The 16,995-nt window shown below is 45.4% G+C and overlaps 1 protein-coding gene across 4 annotated transcripts in view; it reads right to left on the reverse strand.

Annotated features, from left to right (window-relative positions):
• The window catches only part of Znf536 (zinc finger protein 536), a 457,839-nt gene that overhangs the window by 392,896 nt on the left and 47,948 nt on the right, over positions 1-16,995 (reverse strand). For all 4 annotated transcript variants that reach the window (XM_029479861.1, XM_029479862.1, XM_029479863.1 and 1 more), the window contains exon 2: positions 7,949-8,018. The gene's annotated coding sequence lies outside the window, so the exon portion shown is untranslated. The remainder of the gene's footprint in view (positions 1-7,948; positions 8,019-16,995) is intronic.

The following is a 16,995-nucleotide window of genomic DNA, read 5'->3' on the forward strand; positions in this document are numbered from 1 at the left end:
ATATATTCCCTCTGAGATCTCTCTCCCTCCCTCTTTCTCTCTCCCAACAACATCATATATATATATATATATATATATATATATATATATATATACATGTATACACACACACATATATACAAATATATATACACATATATATGTATATATATATGTCATTGTTATATATGATATATATATATATATATTTCCGGTATCAAGGTTAAAAACAAAAATAAGTTTATCCAAGAACCTGAGGCAGAAGGTTTAGAGTTGGTGAGTTTAAAGCTAACTCAAACTCTAAAATGATATCCTGCCTACATAAATAAATAAAATGACTCCTACTGTCACACTGCTGTACTCATAGGTCGGTGCATCATTCGGCCCTCAGCAGAGAAACTTCTCCTTGCTGTAGATGGGAAATAATAAGAGACCCACAGCTGGACAATGTGCAGAGAGTGAGAGACCTCCCTGGGGCCCCAAACGAGGCACTTTTATCAAATCCCTCCACTCAAGGCTCAGAGGTCTATGTGGAAGAGGAGACAGAAAGTCTGTAAGAGCAGAGGTGGTGGGCAGCTTTAAGGGAACAGCATTTTTCAGCCACAACGGAGTTGACGCAAATATGAACTCACAGAGACTGACCGCACGCCCAGGACCTGCACACGCTCAAGTTGGACAAAATTCCCAGCAGGGAAAAGAAGAATTAGGAACAAAGTCTCATCCTCCACCAAGAGGTTGTCTACAACAGATAGCTGCCAGGGAAGGGAAATCAGTGCTCTTAAATGGAATGGCAGTGGGTATAGCAAGTGCTCCCTGGACAGGCCCCGCCCCAGGCTTAGTGGAACATCACAAATCTGGATTCTGTGTTTTGTTTTGCTCTCAGCATTTCTGTTTTTATTTAATTTTTTTCTAAGAGAGAACAATGCTGGAGTAGGAAGGGCAAAGAGGATCTGGGAAGTCTTGGGAGAGGGGAAAGAATCTGATCAAAACATATTTATGAAAAAAAAATGTTTTTTGAGACAGAGTTTCTCTGTATAACAACCCTGGCTGTCCTGGAACATGCTTTATTGACCAGGCTGGCCCAGAACTCACAGTGATTCACCTGCCTCTGACTCCCAACTGCTGAGATTAAAGCCATACACCACTACTAACTTGCCAAAAAAAAAAAAGTTAATTAAAATTGAAAGTTGCCTAGAAAAGCATCTTTTGAATAATAATGTTGAAAATCAAAAGCAATTTTTGAATGATAGTGTTTAAACTTGAGCAGTGCATAGTGAGCCAGCCATTGCATCCTCTCAGTAGTCAGTTATGTCTTTCCGGTGTACAGTCTCTCTTCACACGCCAGTCTCTTTCCCAACTACCCATCTCTGCCATAGTGGGGAGAGCAGCCATAGGTGAGGTGGGAATAAATACCACACTCTTTTGGTCGATAAAGCTGCAGTGACAGAACGCTGAATTTGTGCCAATAAAACTTTATTGATACACTGACATTTGAATTGCATACAATTTTCATGTATGCCGAGACTTCTTAATAAGTTGAAAAGTAACAACTTTTACCAAAGACGGACAAAACTGGGACCTTTATGTTTTGTTGGTGACAATGTAAAATAGTGCAGCTGCACAGGAACCCTATGGGCCATTCCCTAAACAGTTGAAAATATAATTATCATATAAACCAGTAACTCCACCTTTGGCTAAAAGTCCAAGTGAAACCCAACCACGTCGCAGCATTGACTCATAATAGCCATGAAATGGGACCAACCTGAGTGTTCACTGAGGGACCAGCAACATGCGGGCTGTGTCTGCAGTAGAGCAGTAAAAATAATTGATGTCGGAGAGTCAGAGAACCCCTTTGTGTTTGTAATTAGGGAGACCCCCCCCCAACCCCCACCCCATACTTTGTCAGCACTCACTCATCAAAATCAAAAAGTTCTGGGGGTGGGTGGTGGGAGTGGTTGGAACAGTGTTTGGTACCACTAAACCAAATGCTTTAAAATAATCACAATGGAAGCCGGGCACAGTCACACAAGCCTTTTACTCCAGCATTGGGGAGGCAAAGGCAAGTGGATCTTTGTGAGTTTGAGGCCACCCTGGTCAATGGAGCAAGTATTGGGCCAACCAGAGCTACAGAGTGAGATCCTGTCTTAAAATAAACAGACAGACAAATAAGCAAATGAATCACAAAACGGGAACCTTTTCTGTTAGGTATTTTCCACCTTAAACATTAAAAAATGATCAAACAGATAGACAGCGCATCCTGCATGAACCTTGTGTTACAATGGACCAGTGCTCGGCACAGGGGCAGAAAACGGGCCCAGAACACACTCCTCCTAAAGGAAAGAAGTAGAGAGGTGTCAGGGCTATCTGTGAGGAGAGTGATCAGGGTCCAGTAAAGATCATTCTAAGGTGTTATTACATCTGTGAAGCAGAGGCGCTGGGTGAGCTGGCCATACACACAGACACAGAGAACATGCCTGGCCCTGTAGTTTGCCCCTTCTGTCCTGCCCAGGAGGTCCAGAGTCACTCTGCCCATGCATGCTTACCAGCATGGGGGTTGCATCAGAGTGCCCCATGGGCCAGAGGCGGGAGGTCGATTCAACCACCCTGGCGCGTCCATGGCTCCTCATGGAGGTGCACCCTGCCTGGGGTGGTCAATGATCTTGTCAGGGACAGAGAAGTTCAATGACTACAAGGGTGAGTTTAATTATACGTTGTCGCTGACTAGCGGTGGTTACGATGGTACAATTATACATGTAATTTATCAGCAAGATACTTGCATACATAATAAACGAAAAGCAAAATGTGAGATTTCAGTGGCAGCTAAAAATATGAACGTGGGGCTGTGATGTGGAGTGGAGCAGACGCGCTCACACGCGGGTACAGGAGCCAAGCTCCAGGACTTCCCCTCCCTCCCAAAAGCAGGGACAACTCACCCACTGCGATGAGGACCACATGGCTTCTATCCCAGGAATTCACTCCCCCAGCAGCCAGCAAATCCCAAACCCCCAGTGGTGTGTCAACAAAGCTCCCTCACAAAGGAACTGGATGGGAAAGCTGGCTTAAGGAACTCACCACCCTTCCTGATGTCCTCTGAACTTACTAACCAAGGTCCCCAAGGGTGTTAGGGAGACCACATGCCTGCTAATATCCTGGGGATCCTAGCTTTGATGGGAGCCAGAAAGAGCTTAATTTTTCAGAAACGGTTTAGAAGTTTCGTTATTCTTATTTAAGCCAGAAGAAATGCAGAGATGACCAAGCAGAGAAAGCGAAAACAATTGATGTTTCACACATTCACTGTCTACTTTGAGCTGGACGTTGTGTTAAGTACATGGTATAGTATAATCCACGGCAGGACATCAGTGTTCTTCCCAATGTAGAGATGAGAAAATGGAAGTATAAGCCACTTGGTACAGGTCCTGCAGCCAATGGGTGGTAGAGCTAATGTCCTGACCTGGAAAATATGATTCCCAAATTCACCTGTTTGTGCTGGAACTCCAGGCCTACTGTGAGAACTAATGGGTGTCACTCTTCTCTGTTATTTTCTCTCTGATGCTCCAATGATGATCACAGTATAATAACTTGAAGTCACCCATAGGGAGACCTGGGCCATTCTCATCACTGGGATGACACCTCCTAGTATGTGAGTTCATTGACCCACTGGACCTGATCTTGAGAATATACCATAAGAATATCAATCCATCCTGAAGATGGCTTGACTCTACAGGGTTGGCTGACCAGTTCAAGGAAATGAAGCAGAGTAAATTGTAAGGAGACATCAAGAGCCTCTACAAATATGGAATACACACAGTTATAGTCTTAGCCAGGAGACAGACATCACACAAGCGCACAGTCTTCTGAACCTCATGAACTACCTACTCTTTGAAACACATCACCTGCACCTACTTAAGCTATTCATCCATTTACCCATCCACTGGCCCATCCACCTATCTACCATCCCCTGTATCCATTCACTCTCTCTAGTGCATATCTTTCAGCATAGTGATGTACATGTGATCTGGGAGACCTTCACATATGTGTTTTTTTCTTGCAACAACATCTTTCCACTTACAGAGATTGCCTTACATACTCTTAAAAATATTTTCCTTTACTTGGAAAAAATAATTTAAAAGAAGAGGTAATAAGATTTCCTGGATGGCCCAGCGGTGATGGCACATGCCTTTAATCCCAGCACTCAGCAGGGAGAGGCAGGCAGATCTCTGAGTTCCAAGCCTGGTCTACTAATTGAGATTCAGGTCAGCCAGGGCTCCTCAGAGAAATCCTGTCTCAAACAAACAAACAAAGAAAAAAGTCTGACTGCCCATTTTGAAGTTTAAAAAAATAATGTTTAAGAGGTTAAGAGGTCAAGTGTTAAGAAATGGTAAAAGTGTATTATTTCATTCGGACCAAAGCTCACTGTTGTCATAAATTTATGTTGAGACTTGAAACAATATCTCATGGACCCACCTATCAATCCATTCATCATTCATCCATCTACCCATGTACATAACCACCCATCCCTCTATTCATCCATTCTCCTTCCCACCCATTCATATATTTACCACTCATGCATCCATCTACCTAGTCACCCATCTATCTATCTATCCATCTGTTCATCTATTTATTTGCCTATTCATCTACCTAACACTCACCCACCCATCCATCTGTCCTTCTATACATCCACCATCTACACATCTGTCTACCCACCCCTCCACTGATTCACTTAAGCATCCATCTATCTAGTCATCCATCCATATAAACATCCATTCATTCACCTAACCATCATCCATCCATCTATGTATCTACCTATCTAGCCACCATCCATTTTCCACTATTAAGAACATAATATTGGAGGCTAGAGAGATATAGCTCAGTGGTTAAGAGCACTTCCAGAGGTCCTGAGTTCGATTCCCAGCAGTCACATGGTGCCTTACAACCATCTACAATGTGATCCAATGTCCTCTTCTGGCATGCAGGTATACAGGAAAACATTCATATGCATAAAAATAAATACATAAAATATTTTTTAAAATGAAAAAAAAATACTATTTACCAAGTACCATTCCAAGAACTAGAGAAATAACACTGAACAACACACAAAATACCCTTAGCCTCATCAGTTTTACCCTTCAGAATGAGAGACAGACCAGAAATGGGTAAAGATTTCAAATATCATAATGCATTTGAAATCTTCCCAACACAAAGGTAAGTTAGCTCCATTTGCTCATTTGTTGTTAAAACAAGCAAGGATGTCTCATATGGAAAATGTTAATGGTACAGAAATACACTCCAATGATGCAGAATCGTCTGAGGGTAAATATTGCAGCAGTGTTTCTCTGACAAAAGCTTTACTCCTCATCTTCTCGAGCCTTGATTTAAATATATACATGTATGTGAGTGCACACGTATCAAGATTTGAGTATTTCAATATAATTTTTGTATTCAAAATACTTTCCTGATTTCAGTTGATTGCAGATTTCGAGTCAATGTTGCAGTAGTAATTCTTGTTCCGAATCAAAAATAAGACTCTCTCTCTCCCTCCCTCTCTCTCTCTCTCTCACTCCCCCCCCTCTCTCTCCCACCTCCAGTCCTAAACAACCCCAATATTCAAGTTACTTTTCAAACTGAGTAGTTCAAGGGACAAAGCCTGTTTCTTCCCATTTATTTTCCTGCTGAGGCTTTGTGGGGGGGCTGGACTGGGACTGGGGGTGAGGATTAATGGGAGAGGGGGTGGATTGAAATGCTGGCTCAAACCTCATCACAAAGGCACCCAGGATAGAAGGACAACCCTTCTCAGTTGGATTTGAGTGTGTAATTGTATGAATACATCTCTCCCCGACACTACAATAATGTCATCCTTGGTTGACACAGAATTTAAAGTCCTTTGAAAAGGTGGAATGTTATCAGTCACGAACGTGATTATAATGGGATTTGAGTGGAAGAAGCTAAAGATTTGGGCCTTTGCTCTGGTCTGGCTCTCTGGCAGAGGAGGCAGGAGAGAGAAGAAAGAGAGCTGTATTTCAGCCAAGCAAAGGACACTCCGGGTCTACCATCTATGAGTCCCTTTTCCCAGAGTCAAAGATAGATAAGAGACACCTGAGGCTAAAGAGTCCCCTCTGGAGCTCTCAAACACTCACAGGGGTCTGCTTGTATGTCGACCACATGAGATGGATGGGCATCCAATAAAACCTAATTAGATTCCCAGGGAACATGAGGACATTTCTGGATATGTCTTAGTTGTTCCAGTGAGGGAAAGGCTTGTGCTCATGTCAGGACAAGACCAGGGATGTTGTGAAATATTCTGCTGTAGGGACAGCCTCCTACAGTTTGAAATTATCTAGTTCAACATGCTAATAGCACCAAGTCCGAGAATCCTCATGTCAGACCCAAAGAGCTTTGGTCATGGGTAGAGGTAAAGACAGGGGGCTTGAGAAGAACATCCTGGGACATTTGTCTGATGCTACTACTTCTTGCTTTGCCACCTCTCCCGTCTGCCAGAAGAGGGGAGCAGGTGATCAAAGAGGGGACCAAATAGCAGGGGAAAGAAAAGCACCTTAGAACCAAATTGCATAGCCTTCTGCCTTCTGACCTGAAACACTTTCTTTATTGAAATCAGAAGGAACCAGAGACCTGCCAATGTGTGTTGTTTCTTTTCTTCTTCTTCAAGGCAAAGCAACCCCCGACCCTACAAAAACAAAGTAATCTTCCCGGCAGATCACTGGGACTGTCACGCTTTCAACTGACAAATCACGGCGCTGCCTACAGACCCGGAATTCGCCCGTCACGTCCAATCACATGCCCTGGATTACTAAGGCAAAGAATTGTGAATTTCATTAAATATGTTAAAGGGGGAAAAATCAGCTTTGAAAAATAGTAATCCTGTCTTTCAACAAAAATATTATAGGAAGCTATGAATTTGGTAGATCCGAATAGGATGTTGGTACATGTTTTACTAAGGTAATATAATGGCACACTATTATTAGATCACATTAATCATTACTGTGCCAACGGCACTGACAGCCCGCTGAAAAGGATTGAAAGGCCTGGTAATGGATATAAATTACCCATTGTGTGATAAAAGGATTTTTACTAAGAAGGTAAGAATAAAACAGCAAATTTCTAATATAACTGTTGTGTAAAAACCAAAATAAAAGTAATCCACGGTCAGTAATATCCACAAAATCAGAAGTAAGCACTTTCCCCCAATGAGATAAAGTCACAATAAAAAATACATATATTCAGTACAATATAAAATTAATTTCTGAGTGCATAATTCCACTATCAATTTCCCTTGGTTTATAGAGTGACCTCAGAGGTGCATGGCCAGAAGAAGGTGGGCTGGACTAATTAGAAATACCGGGGCCACCTTAAATGGAGCCAGCACAGGCATCATGGCCTGCGACATTCTTCTGCTTTATACAAGTTTGTATGAGCTTCTGTGTAGGGAAAACACTCCAGTTCTGAGCGACTTGGGGCATGGTGTCTTGGGGCTGAGATGACAGAGATGACACTTCTCTGGGACAGATGTCCCCCAACTTTGGGCTAGCCACCAAGTTCCATAGGAGTGTCAGAGAAAGTGACTACAGGTGGTGCACACACAAGGCCACTTGACTTCCAGCAGCCCCAGCTCACTAGTCCCAAACTGCCACAGCTCAGATGCCTCATAACCGTGAATGAAGTGGTCCTTAATGGACTATGCTCGGCTGGTGACTCCACTTGGGCTCCAGAGGCATGTCTGCTGAATACATATGCTCATCCCACCCAGAAGACCTGAATCCCAGGCCACCTTCCACAGTCCACTACAACCATCTGAATACAGACAGAAGAGTTCACTTAAGGATTCTGTCTCAGCACAGAAACCTGTGACAATCCCCTCCCGGGGAAAAGGCAGCCTGTATTTTCCCAGACTCACAGACAGACATCCCCCGCCTTTCAACAAACTATAAAGCTGCAAAGTGATGTTGGTCCTTACCAGGCAAGTCTTAAAGCCACGGAGTTCCGTCTTGGGTGAAGGATGTTCTTAGAGCCGTGGCATTCAGGAACTGTAAAAGTAAGTGCTGTTAGAAATTTAAAATGACAGTCTTCAAGAAGATATATAAACAGCACCCATCTGGGGGCATCTTGCTGAGCTTTTTGGAAGCCGGACATATTTGCTAGCCCCACTGCCCCAATTCGTTGAGCAACTTGCCAAACAAGAGCTTGTGTGACCTTTGTAGTGATGAGCCAAATCTGCTCAGCTTGTTTTCAGTGGGGGGGAGACGCCACCTGCAGAAGAGGAGGAGGCAGGGCTGCTAGCCATCTCTTCTCCAGATAGGACAGGAGAAGAAATAGAGCAGAGAAGGCTCTCGCTCCTCCTTGGCATCCTTAACCCAGGGAACCCTGAAAGTTCTTCTCGCTTCTCTCTACGCTGCTCCCTACAGTAGACCAAACTCCCATACACACTTCAAGTGGCCAAGTCTGTTCAGTGACAGAGGAGGAGAGAGTGTTGAGTCCCTGACAGGACTGTGCCCCAGTGCAAATTAAGGATGCCATGTTTGGCATCCATCATCTCTGCTGAACCAAATCCAAAACAGTGGCCCAGTTAGCTCACTAAGTTTCTCACTCTGCATCACAAATGTGTTCCTTCCCCATCCAGACGATGTCACCCACCAGAGTGCTTGGTTCATGAGACATAGCCCAGCGAGCCAGTGAGGATGCTCATCCACAGAGGCGCTAGAGCCACTGGCTGGGTACTAAGGGGGACCTGTAGTCACCAGCCCACTCTCTTCTACAACACACTAACTACCATCCTATGGAATCATCATATGGGGTAAGGGAACGTCCTCGTGATAAATGGCATTTCACTCAGTCTGAGGTTCCACATTTCAATTAAAGAAGGAGAGTTTCCCACGGATTTGAAAGCACTGGTCTGCAAACAAAGATCACAGACAGATTCAGAAGAAGAGAAGTGACAACTTTGGCCCAGAAGGCTCTGATATTTGGAGTGTTGCAAGCGAATACTGCATCTGACTGATTGACTTCTGGCCACTGGAAAACAGTCACAGGCTGCACTCTGGAAGCATTTCTTCTGCTCAGGATTGAAGACCAGCAAGGGCACAGCTATTGTGGTAAGGGTGTTCTTTTGTGGGAGAGAGAGGTTGACTTGCTTTGTTTTTGAGATAGGGTCTCCTTATCTATCACAAGCTGAGCTGGGAATCCCTGTGTAACTTTCCTGGTTAGTTTTTGGGGTTTTTTGTTTGTTTGTTTCTCAGCCTGACATAGGCTAGGATTATCTGGGAAGAAGAATCCTCAGCTGAGAGGATGCCTCCGTCGGGTTGCCCTGTCAGCAGGTGTGTAGGGCATTTTCTTGATTAATAACCGATGTAGAGAGCTTAGGTCATCAGGGACGATGCCATCCCTGGGTGGATGGTCCTGGGTTGTATTTTAAAAGCAGGCTGAGGAAGCCAATAAGCAACACTGCTCCATGGCTTCTGCTGCCATCCCTGCCTCCAGGTTCCTCCCCTGGTCTCCCTTCAGGACTGCAAGCTGTAAAAAGAAATAACTTTTTCCTTCCATGGTTGCTTTTGGTCAGAGTTTTATCACAGCGATAGGATGCAAAGCAGGACAGAAACCCCGGCTGTCCTCTAAGTCACACTGTCCTGCTTCTGCTTCCCAGGTGTTAGTACTAGAGATATGGACACTACAAACTGCTTCTGTACAAACATTTCTATCTACTTATCTTGATACAAGGCTTTCGGTCCAAGCCACCTATAACAAGGGACAATCCCTCAGGCATGACAATCTAACCATCGGAAAACCAGCACTCAGGCATTAAAACAATGACTCAGTTGTTAAAGCACTTGTCCCACAAACCTAAGGACCTGAGTTTAATTCCCAGCACCCATGTTAAAAACAAGATGTGGTACGACACAGTATAATCCGAGTGCTAGGAATGCATAGGTAAGAGGATCCCTGGAACTCAACTAGACTAGCATACTCAGTGAGCCTCAGCTCTCAGAAAGAGACCACGACCTCTGGCTTCGATGTACACACACATGCAGCTATGCAACACACACGCACACGCGCACACATGCACACATGCACACACCAATGCAGCCTTTCATGTTGTAGTTTGTGTGACCTTTGTTAAGCCCAAACTGTAAGATTCTGAGCCACACAGGCTCTACAGATCCTGCTGCCTCGATCTGGGCTCCCTATGTTGGGGAGGGGTGGTTGGAGCAGTGTGCAGACTAGAGTTTATATCCAGGCTCCGGCTTATGACTTGCAAAATTCTAGGGCTATTCCCCAGGGACTGTTCACTTAGAAGCTTTGTAAATTCTCATGACAGGAGAGCACCGAGAGGGAGACTTCGCAGGGAAGTCCCACACCAGTTTGTCCTCCGGCACTGAGCCATTGATCAGAACACCCCTGTCTCTCTCAATCTACGAGGGGAGGTGATGGGAGCAAACTGCCAGGTTCTGCATCGTCAATTAAGAAAATGCCCAACACGGCTTTGGGGCTATGTTGCCTCCGTGACTGATCTGGAGTTTGTCCAAAGGCCGGTAGCCGGCATGCCAGTGGGCAGCTGCCAGGTAAGGCAGGGCTGCAGGCATAGGACAAGAGATTGAGTTAGCTCCATTCCTGCCTTTCTGAGTCTGTCTCAGAGAGGAGGGGCTCCCCGTGTCTGATGTCATTAGAGTCATTGCAGGTCGAGGAAAGGGACAGCAGTAGACCAGGGATGCCTTCTGAATCTAGGTAAAGAAAAAAGAAAATACCACCATAGTCTTTCTATCTGCCTCAGGGGGAAAAGTGCTGTTGGGTGCAGATGAAGAGCATTTACCTTCAGAGCTAGTCTGGGGGTGCAACCTGAGGCTTCCCCAGATAGTCATTTGAGTCCTGCTTCCGTACTGCTGAGGGGGCACCTGGGAGGCTGCTACTGGGAAGACATTCCCCACAAGCCTTATTTGGTGCAGCCTTCACCAAAACAAGGGAGGTGGCAGACTGCAAAAGCAACAGAAAATGGGGGCGTGACTGAAGAGGTTGGGTGTACAGCAGCTGTTCCACCCAAAACAAATGACTGTCATAGGTTGATGTTTTCAGTGCCCCAAATCTCACCTACACTACAGGGAAGTCAGGTATAGGGCAGGGATAAAGCATACACACAGCCAACCTCTGCACAGGGATCAGTGTGTGAGCAAGTTTAAGAGAGCTAGTCTCCCAGATGTAGATTCCCTTCTGACCAACCATTGTGCTCCACACCCTATAGTAGACAAGCAAGGACAAAAAAAGGGGACCAGCAAGTCTTTCATGGGACATAGGAGTGGCTTATGGAATGAAGAGCTGTCTGGCTGCACAGGTATCCAATCCAGGGTTGTCACAGGGGAGAAAACAGAAACAGAGCAGAGTGAGCCCCCGAACTCTAGAGACAGGGATGCTCTTGAAACAAATGGAGTGACAGACTCCATTAAGGCAGCAGCTGTATGTGAGGGGTGTGTGAAAGCTGGTGGCTGCAACTTTAAGGAAAGAAAGATGAGCCTATGGACCAGGCAGGCACAAGCCTAGCAGTGCAGAGTCTAAGGAGAATTGAGAATTGGGGGCTGGCCTCAGCTACCTAGTCAGAATCTGTCTCTAAACAGATTCTGTCTCTCTTACAGGTAGGAAGTAAGTTCTCACTACCACTTTCGGGGTGGCTTGGGTAGGGCCGGGAGCAGAGGATGTTTCTACAACCTGAAGCAGCCCCTGGATTCTCTGAGGAATGAGAGGAGAAGAAAAGCCACAGAGCTCTGAAAGAGATCCACAAAAGCAGAGGTGAGCAGAGCAAGACAATATGAGGGACTCCAACAATAGAAAGGGGGGATCCAGGTCGATGTAGCTTCAGACCGTGGCCCTATTCATCCAATTCCTGGGAATTCTGCTCTCAGGTATGTCTAGCCTGCACACTGCCAGGTGATGCGAAATGTACCCACCAGCAAGCCACAAGTGGGAGGTCAAGTGGCTCCTGGTTAGGGCAGAGGGTCTTGCAGAGCAGGCCAATAGAGAGAGGAGGCAGAGAATCCTTCCCTAGCTTCCTGAAGCGGAAAGGAAGGGTTTAGCAAATCAGCTGGAAACCTGCACCCGTGAACCCAGAGGAATGTGTGATTGATAGACTGAACAGGGCATAGATCAAGGTGTGCACAGACTCGCCTCCAGATCACCAACGCTTTCTGTGCCTCCAGAGCCAATGAGACACCCTGAGAAATCCTGAGATGCAGCTTCCACCCTTCCACAAGTAGACTGCCTTCCCTGGTGTCCATCAAAGACTTGCTTAGGTACCCGGACCCCACTGTAGCCCAGCATTCAGAATGTTCATGTTCCACTAAAAATAAAGAGTTAGTCAAAAACTGGACCAACTCACACTAGACTTGATTTCTACCTTAAGCATTAAGCAACTGTTTTTGTTGTTGTTGGTTTTGTTTTGTTTTGTTTTGTTTTGTTTTGTTTTAGACAATTCTGGACAGAGGGAACAAGTAGCGCTCTGAATAACAATTGTCCCTACAAGATTCCAACAGGAAGCCAGGTATGGTAGTCTGCTTGTAATCCCAGTACTCAGAAAGGTAAGACAGGAGTATGGCAAATTCCAGGCCAGCCTCAAAAAGCAGTCATAAAAGAGCTTCCAAAAGGCCAGGGTTGAGTAAAGAAACTGTCAGAAAGATAGGCCTAGAACATCAGCCACCCACACTACCATCTCAGGCAGGAGCCTCCCGCATGTCTGCCAAGTATCTATACTGTGGGCAAACAGCACGGAAGAGTGTGTCCGCCTGAGGAGCCTGTGTCTTCATGGCAGATTCAAATTTACATTTAAAAAAAAAAGAGAGAGAGAGGAGAAAATATAATGTCACTGAAAGGAAATAAAAGCCAACTCAAAGGCACCACAGCAAACACTCTTTGATAAGCCACTTAGAAGTCTTCCTAACAAATGATGGGTAAGCACAGGACGGAGTCTTATAGAAATCAAGGGGATGTCTTTACAGGAAGAGCAGACAGAAAGCGTGAGGAGCCTGGGCTCAGAAGGAGCTGCAGGACCCTCGTGTGAATAGGCATGGATTGTGGGTAGGAAAACGAGAGAGGATGGCCGGTTTTTACCCATACACCTTGACCATCACAGTAGAAATTTCGGTTTTGTCCTGATCCCGTGGTACCCAGTGAGGTACAGCTGCCATTGTACAGATGAGAAAGGAGGCTGAACCAAGGGAAAGAAGTCATGGGATTGGGAACAGGTCAAACCCAGGGACATCCAGGCTTTCCCTGGCCCAGCATGCTGGACACCAGCTCTCAGCCCAGCCTTCTGTTAGGACTCAGAGATATGACCTGTGTGCTGCCCTGCTGTGATACCTCAGGCCTTGGTTGACCTGAGAGAATGCTCACCTCATGAGTAACCAGTTCTGGAGATTGAGCGTGATTGCCTCCAACTTCCTTCTCCACAGAAAGCAACACTCTGCCTACCTCCTCCACCAAACCAGGCTCTCCTCAGCCTAGTATTATCCCTACTCCAGTCAGGTAGGGTAGAAGCCAGACGAGACCTGAATCCCTACCATGCCCTGAGTCTGTTTTAGTTACTCACAGAGAACAGCACTAACCCTGTCTCACCAACCATGTCTGGCCTGCAGAGACCACAGCCAAGGGTCCTGCCCACAGATCCCCCCCCTCTTCCATCTCCTGACTTGTACCTGGGAGCTGAGAACAGCAAACTCTCTCTTCAGGGCTGGGGGCATAGCTCCATTGAGAGTACTTGCCTTGAAAAGGTGAGAACCCGAGCTTGATCCCCCAGAACTCACAAGAGTAAAAGGAAGAGGAGGAGGGAGAGGAGGCAGCAACAGAGTAGAACACAACTGTACTCTCGGAGCTGGGAAGGGAGCCATGGAGATTCCCAAGGCCTACTGGCCAGGAAGCCTGATCAGTAGAGAGTTCCAGGTCAATGAGAGACCCTGGCCTCCATGTGCCTGTTCACAGACTGTATACATGAACACATATGCACTCCCCTCCCCACCTCCAGACAATGTTTATCTCTGTTCTTCTGACCTTACATTACCTTGATAATAATAAAACCTACATTATAGGATGTCAGGTACGACGTCCACATCATCCTGTGGGGAAGGAGCCAGAGTAAAGAGTGCACACCAGAACCTGATGAAGATGAGGCCTCAGGACATGCATGGCAGGGTCACCCTGAAGCTACCCACTTTTGTCTGGTCACCCTCTGTCTTCTCACTGCTGTTCTGCCCACAGGAGCTATTATTCAACAGCCATGGTGTCTCAATGCAGATAGCTGTAGGAACTCAGTGCAACTGTCTAAAGCCCAGAAGTCTGTCCCAGGGGTCCCACAGCTGTCCCTGTGCAGGCAGGCCTACAAACATGGAGTTCACCCGCACACTGGCGTGGTGGAGGCATCCACGCTAGAGCAGAGACCAGCCACTTACAGGGCAATTGGAAAAAAAAAAAAAACATATTCCCTAGGGCATCTTCCAATCTCATTTTAAAACAAAGGTGATGGAGAGGCCACTTGATATCTGTTCATTCTGAAACTTTCAGAACAGAGAGACATCAGAGCTCTCCAGCAACCTGAGATCCCAAGACATGGGCCCAGGCACCAGGATGGTCAGAGAGGAATGCCAGGACCCCTCGCAACAGGCTTGCCTACGGTACATGTGTTTTCACGTGCTCCAACATGAAGGAAAGCCAAGCTGCTTGGAGCCAATCAAATTGTGCCCCTGTCTCTTTAATAAACAAACCCATGTGCACGTTAACAGTGTTGAAAATTCAATTTAAACTCTTTGTCTGCTGCTGCTTACTCTAAAGATGGTCTTTCTTTAACAACAGAGCACCAAGGAGTCGTTAGTGCTCTCTCTTCATTACTTCAAAAAACCAATCATTAGACACCAGAGTATATACGTAATTAGAAAATCACTTCCTTTGCAATCCAAGCTAAGTAGTTTACATACTGTAATTACAGGGACAAAATCAATTTTTAATCATTTCCCTGATTGGGCTCATCAGCTCTGTGGGAACATTGTAACCTGCTTGTTGTGCAAAAGCAACATCTGGGCTAAAACAATTACCCTTTGTTTGCTACAATATTCCTTAAATCTTTTTGCATAAAAAAAATGAAAACATGCAGATAAGATATTTGGATGTCTTTTTGTCCTTGATCAACACACACCCGAAAGTTCTCCTCATGACACAGCCACGTGTTCCCCAGAATTTACAGTTTAACGGTACACATACAAGGAATGGTTTTGTGTGTGTGTGTGTGTCTTTTTTTTTAAGCCAGTGAGATAAAAGTATCTGATTGTTTTAAAGATCCATTCAACTGTCTAATTGTTGCATGGCTAACACATGGTATTCAAACATCCCACATATTACAAAAGCTCATCTGGGGTAATCATGGGTAACTATTATTGTGGCGGTTTACACTTTTCTAATACAAATGAATGGATTTTATCAAAACTTTAAAAAAAAATCTAAAAAGCTGAGTATGTGTGAAAAATAGCTGGTATGAATTGGCAAGGCGAGCCTGAGCATTTTGTTCTCTTAATAGGAAATGACCTCATTTACACTGGAGTAATAATTAGTACTGCTTCACTGACAGTTAAGAAAAAAAAAAAAAACTTTCCCAGTATAATACAGCAGCCTCGCCTTTGTTAGGCGATCTACATTGATTATTAACCCTTGCTGAGAAAGTCCACATTTTATTCTAAGTTGCACCATGCCCCTGCTTGCTGGTAAAAGATAAAAATAGCTATTTTGGAAACCTTTCACCCAGATTTCCAAAAGTTGTTTGCATATTGGAGCTCCTGAGTGACCATCTAAAACACTTGGTGTCATCTTTGAAGAAAATATAGAAAGCCCCCACCATTGCACTGATCAGCCACCAAGGGCCCCCACTAAGTCCCCTGCATTCGCCTGGTGGCCTGGTCCTCCCTGGCCTTTTGATGTTTATTGGTTTTGATTATGGCTTGTGAGTTTCCCAACCTACAATTAATTCATAGTCAAAACAGGCCTGCAGGAAAAAGGAGAGGGATGGAGCGTGTTGAGGGGGAGATAGTATAGCCATACTGGGCCTCAGCCCAGCTGAGAGAACAGGAGGTAAAGTTGTCTGAGAGACTAAAGAACAACAATCCAGGAAGCAGCCAGAGCATCTATAAACACACACACACACACACACACACACACACACACACACACTGTTCTGTGTTCTGAAGGAGCTGATCCTCCACCAAACTCAAGTCGACTCTTAGCTCATGTGTTTTATGTACTTCCTAGGCACCCCAGTGTTCTAAATTCCAACACTCCTGGCTACATTCATTCCAGCAGCAATTCTGGGAAATGGGGCTGTGACCATAAACCTTTGTGGGTAGGAAACTGAGGAACTAGCCATGAAGCAGAAGGCCCAGTTTAACAGCTCATGAGTAGGAGAGCTGAGGTGTAAACTTAAATAGGATGGCCAGTGTTAAGAACCATTCTGCCTCGGAGAACCCCATGGAGGGGGTGTGGTCCAATGGAGAGGGCGTGGCCTAATGGGGGTGTGGCCTAATGCCTACTTCTCAAAGACGCTCAATGACCCTAACAACTGTGCCCTCAAGGGAGGCACAATCCTCAGACTCACTAGGCTCCTAGTCCTCATTTCTAGGAGGTAAATATCATGAGGGCCAAGTAGAGAGGAGCTGATCCCATTAGAACACAAGCTGAGTGATAGGTTCTCCAAAAAGTAAAAAACGGAGGCATGGGAAGTCGCTGGGCACGAAGGATTCGAGTGCAGGTCACTGAGAGCCAGGCCTTGGTAGGCTCCACCTGAGCATCAGTTTGCCCAGTATCTTTGCGGTGCCAATGACCTCTGTCTCATATCACTCCTAACAAGAAATCACAAAGTAGTTATGTCTTACTCCCTGCCCCAAGGAGATGTGAACCCCTCCGTAGACTCAGGACCCAATAAGATGGCATGTCATCAGAGTACAGAGAAAAGATACTGAGAAATTTGTATTGCTTTCTAACAGGCTGTCACAT

This window comes from Mus caroli, chromosome 7 (assembly GCF_900094665.2).
Source record: "Mus caroli chromosome 7, CAROLI_EIJ_v1.1, whole genome shotgun sequence".
Lineage (NCBI taxonomy): Eukaryota > Metazoa > Chordata > Mammalia > Rodentia > Muridae > Mus > Mus caroli.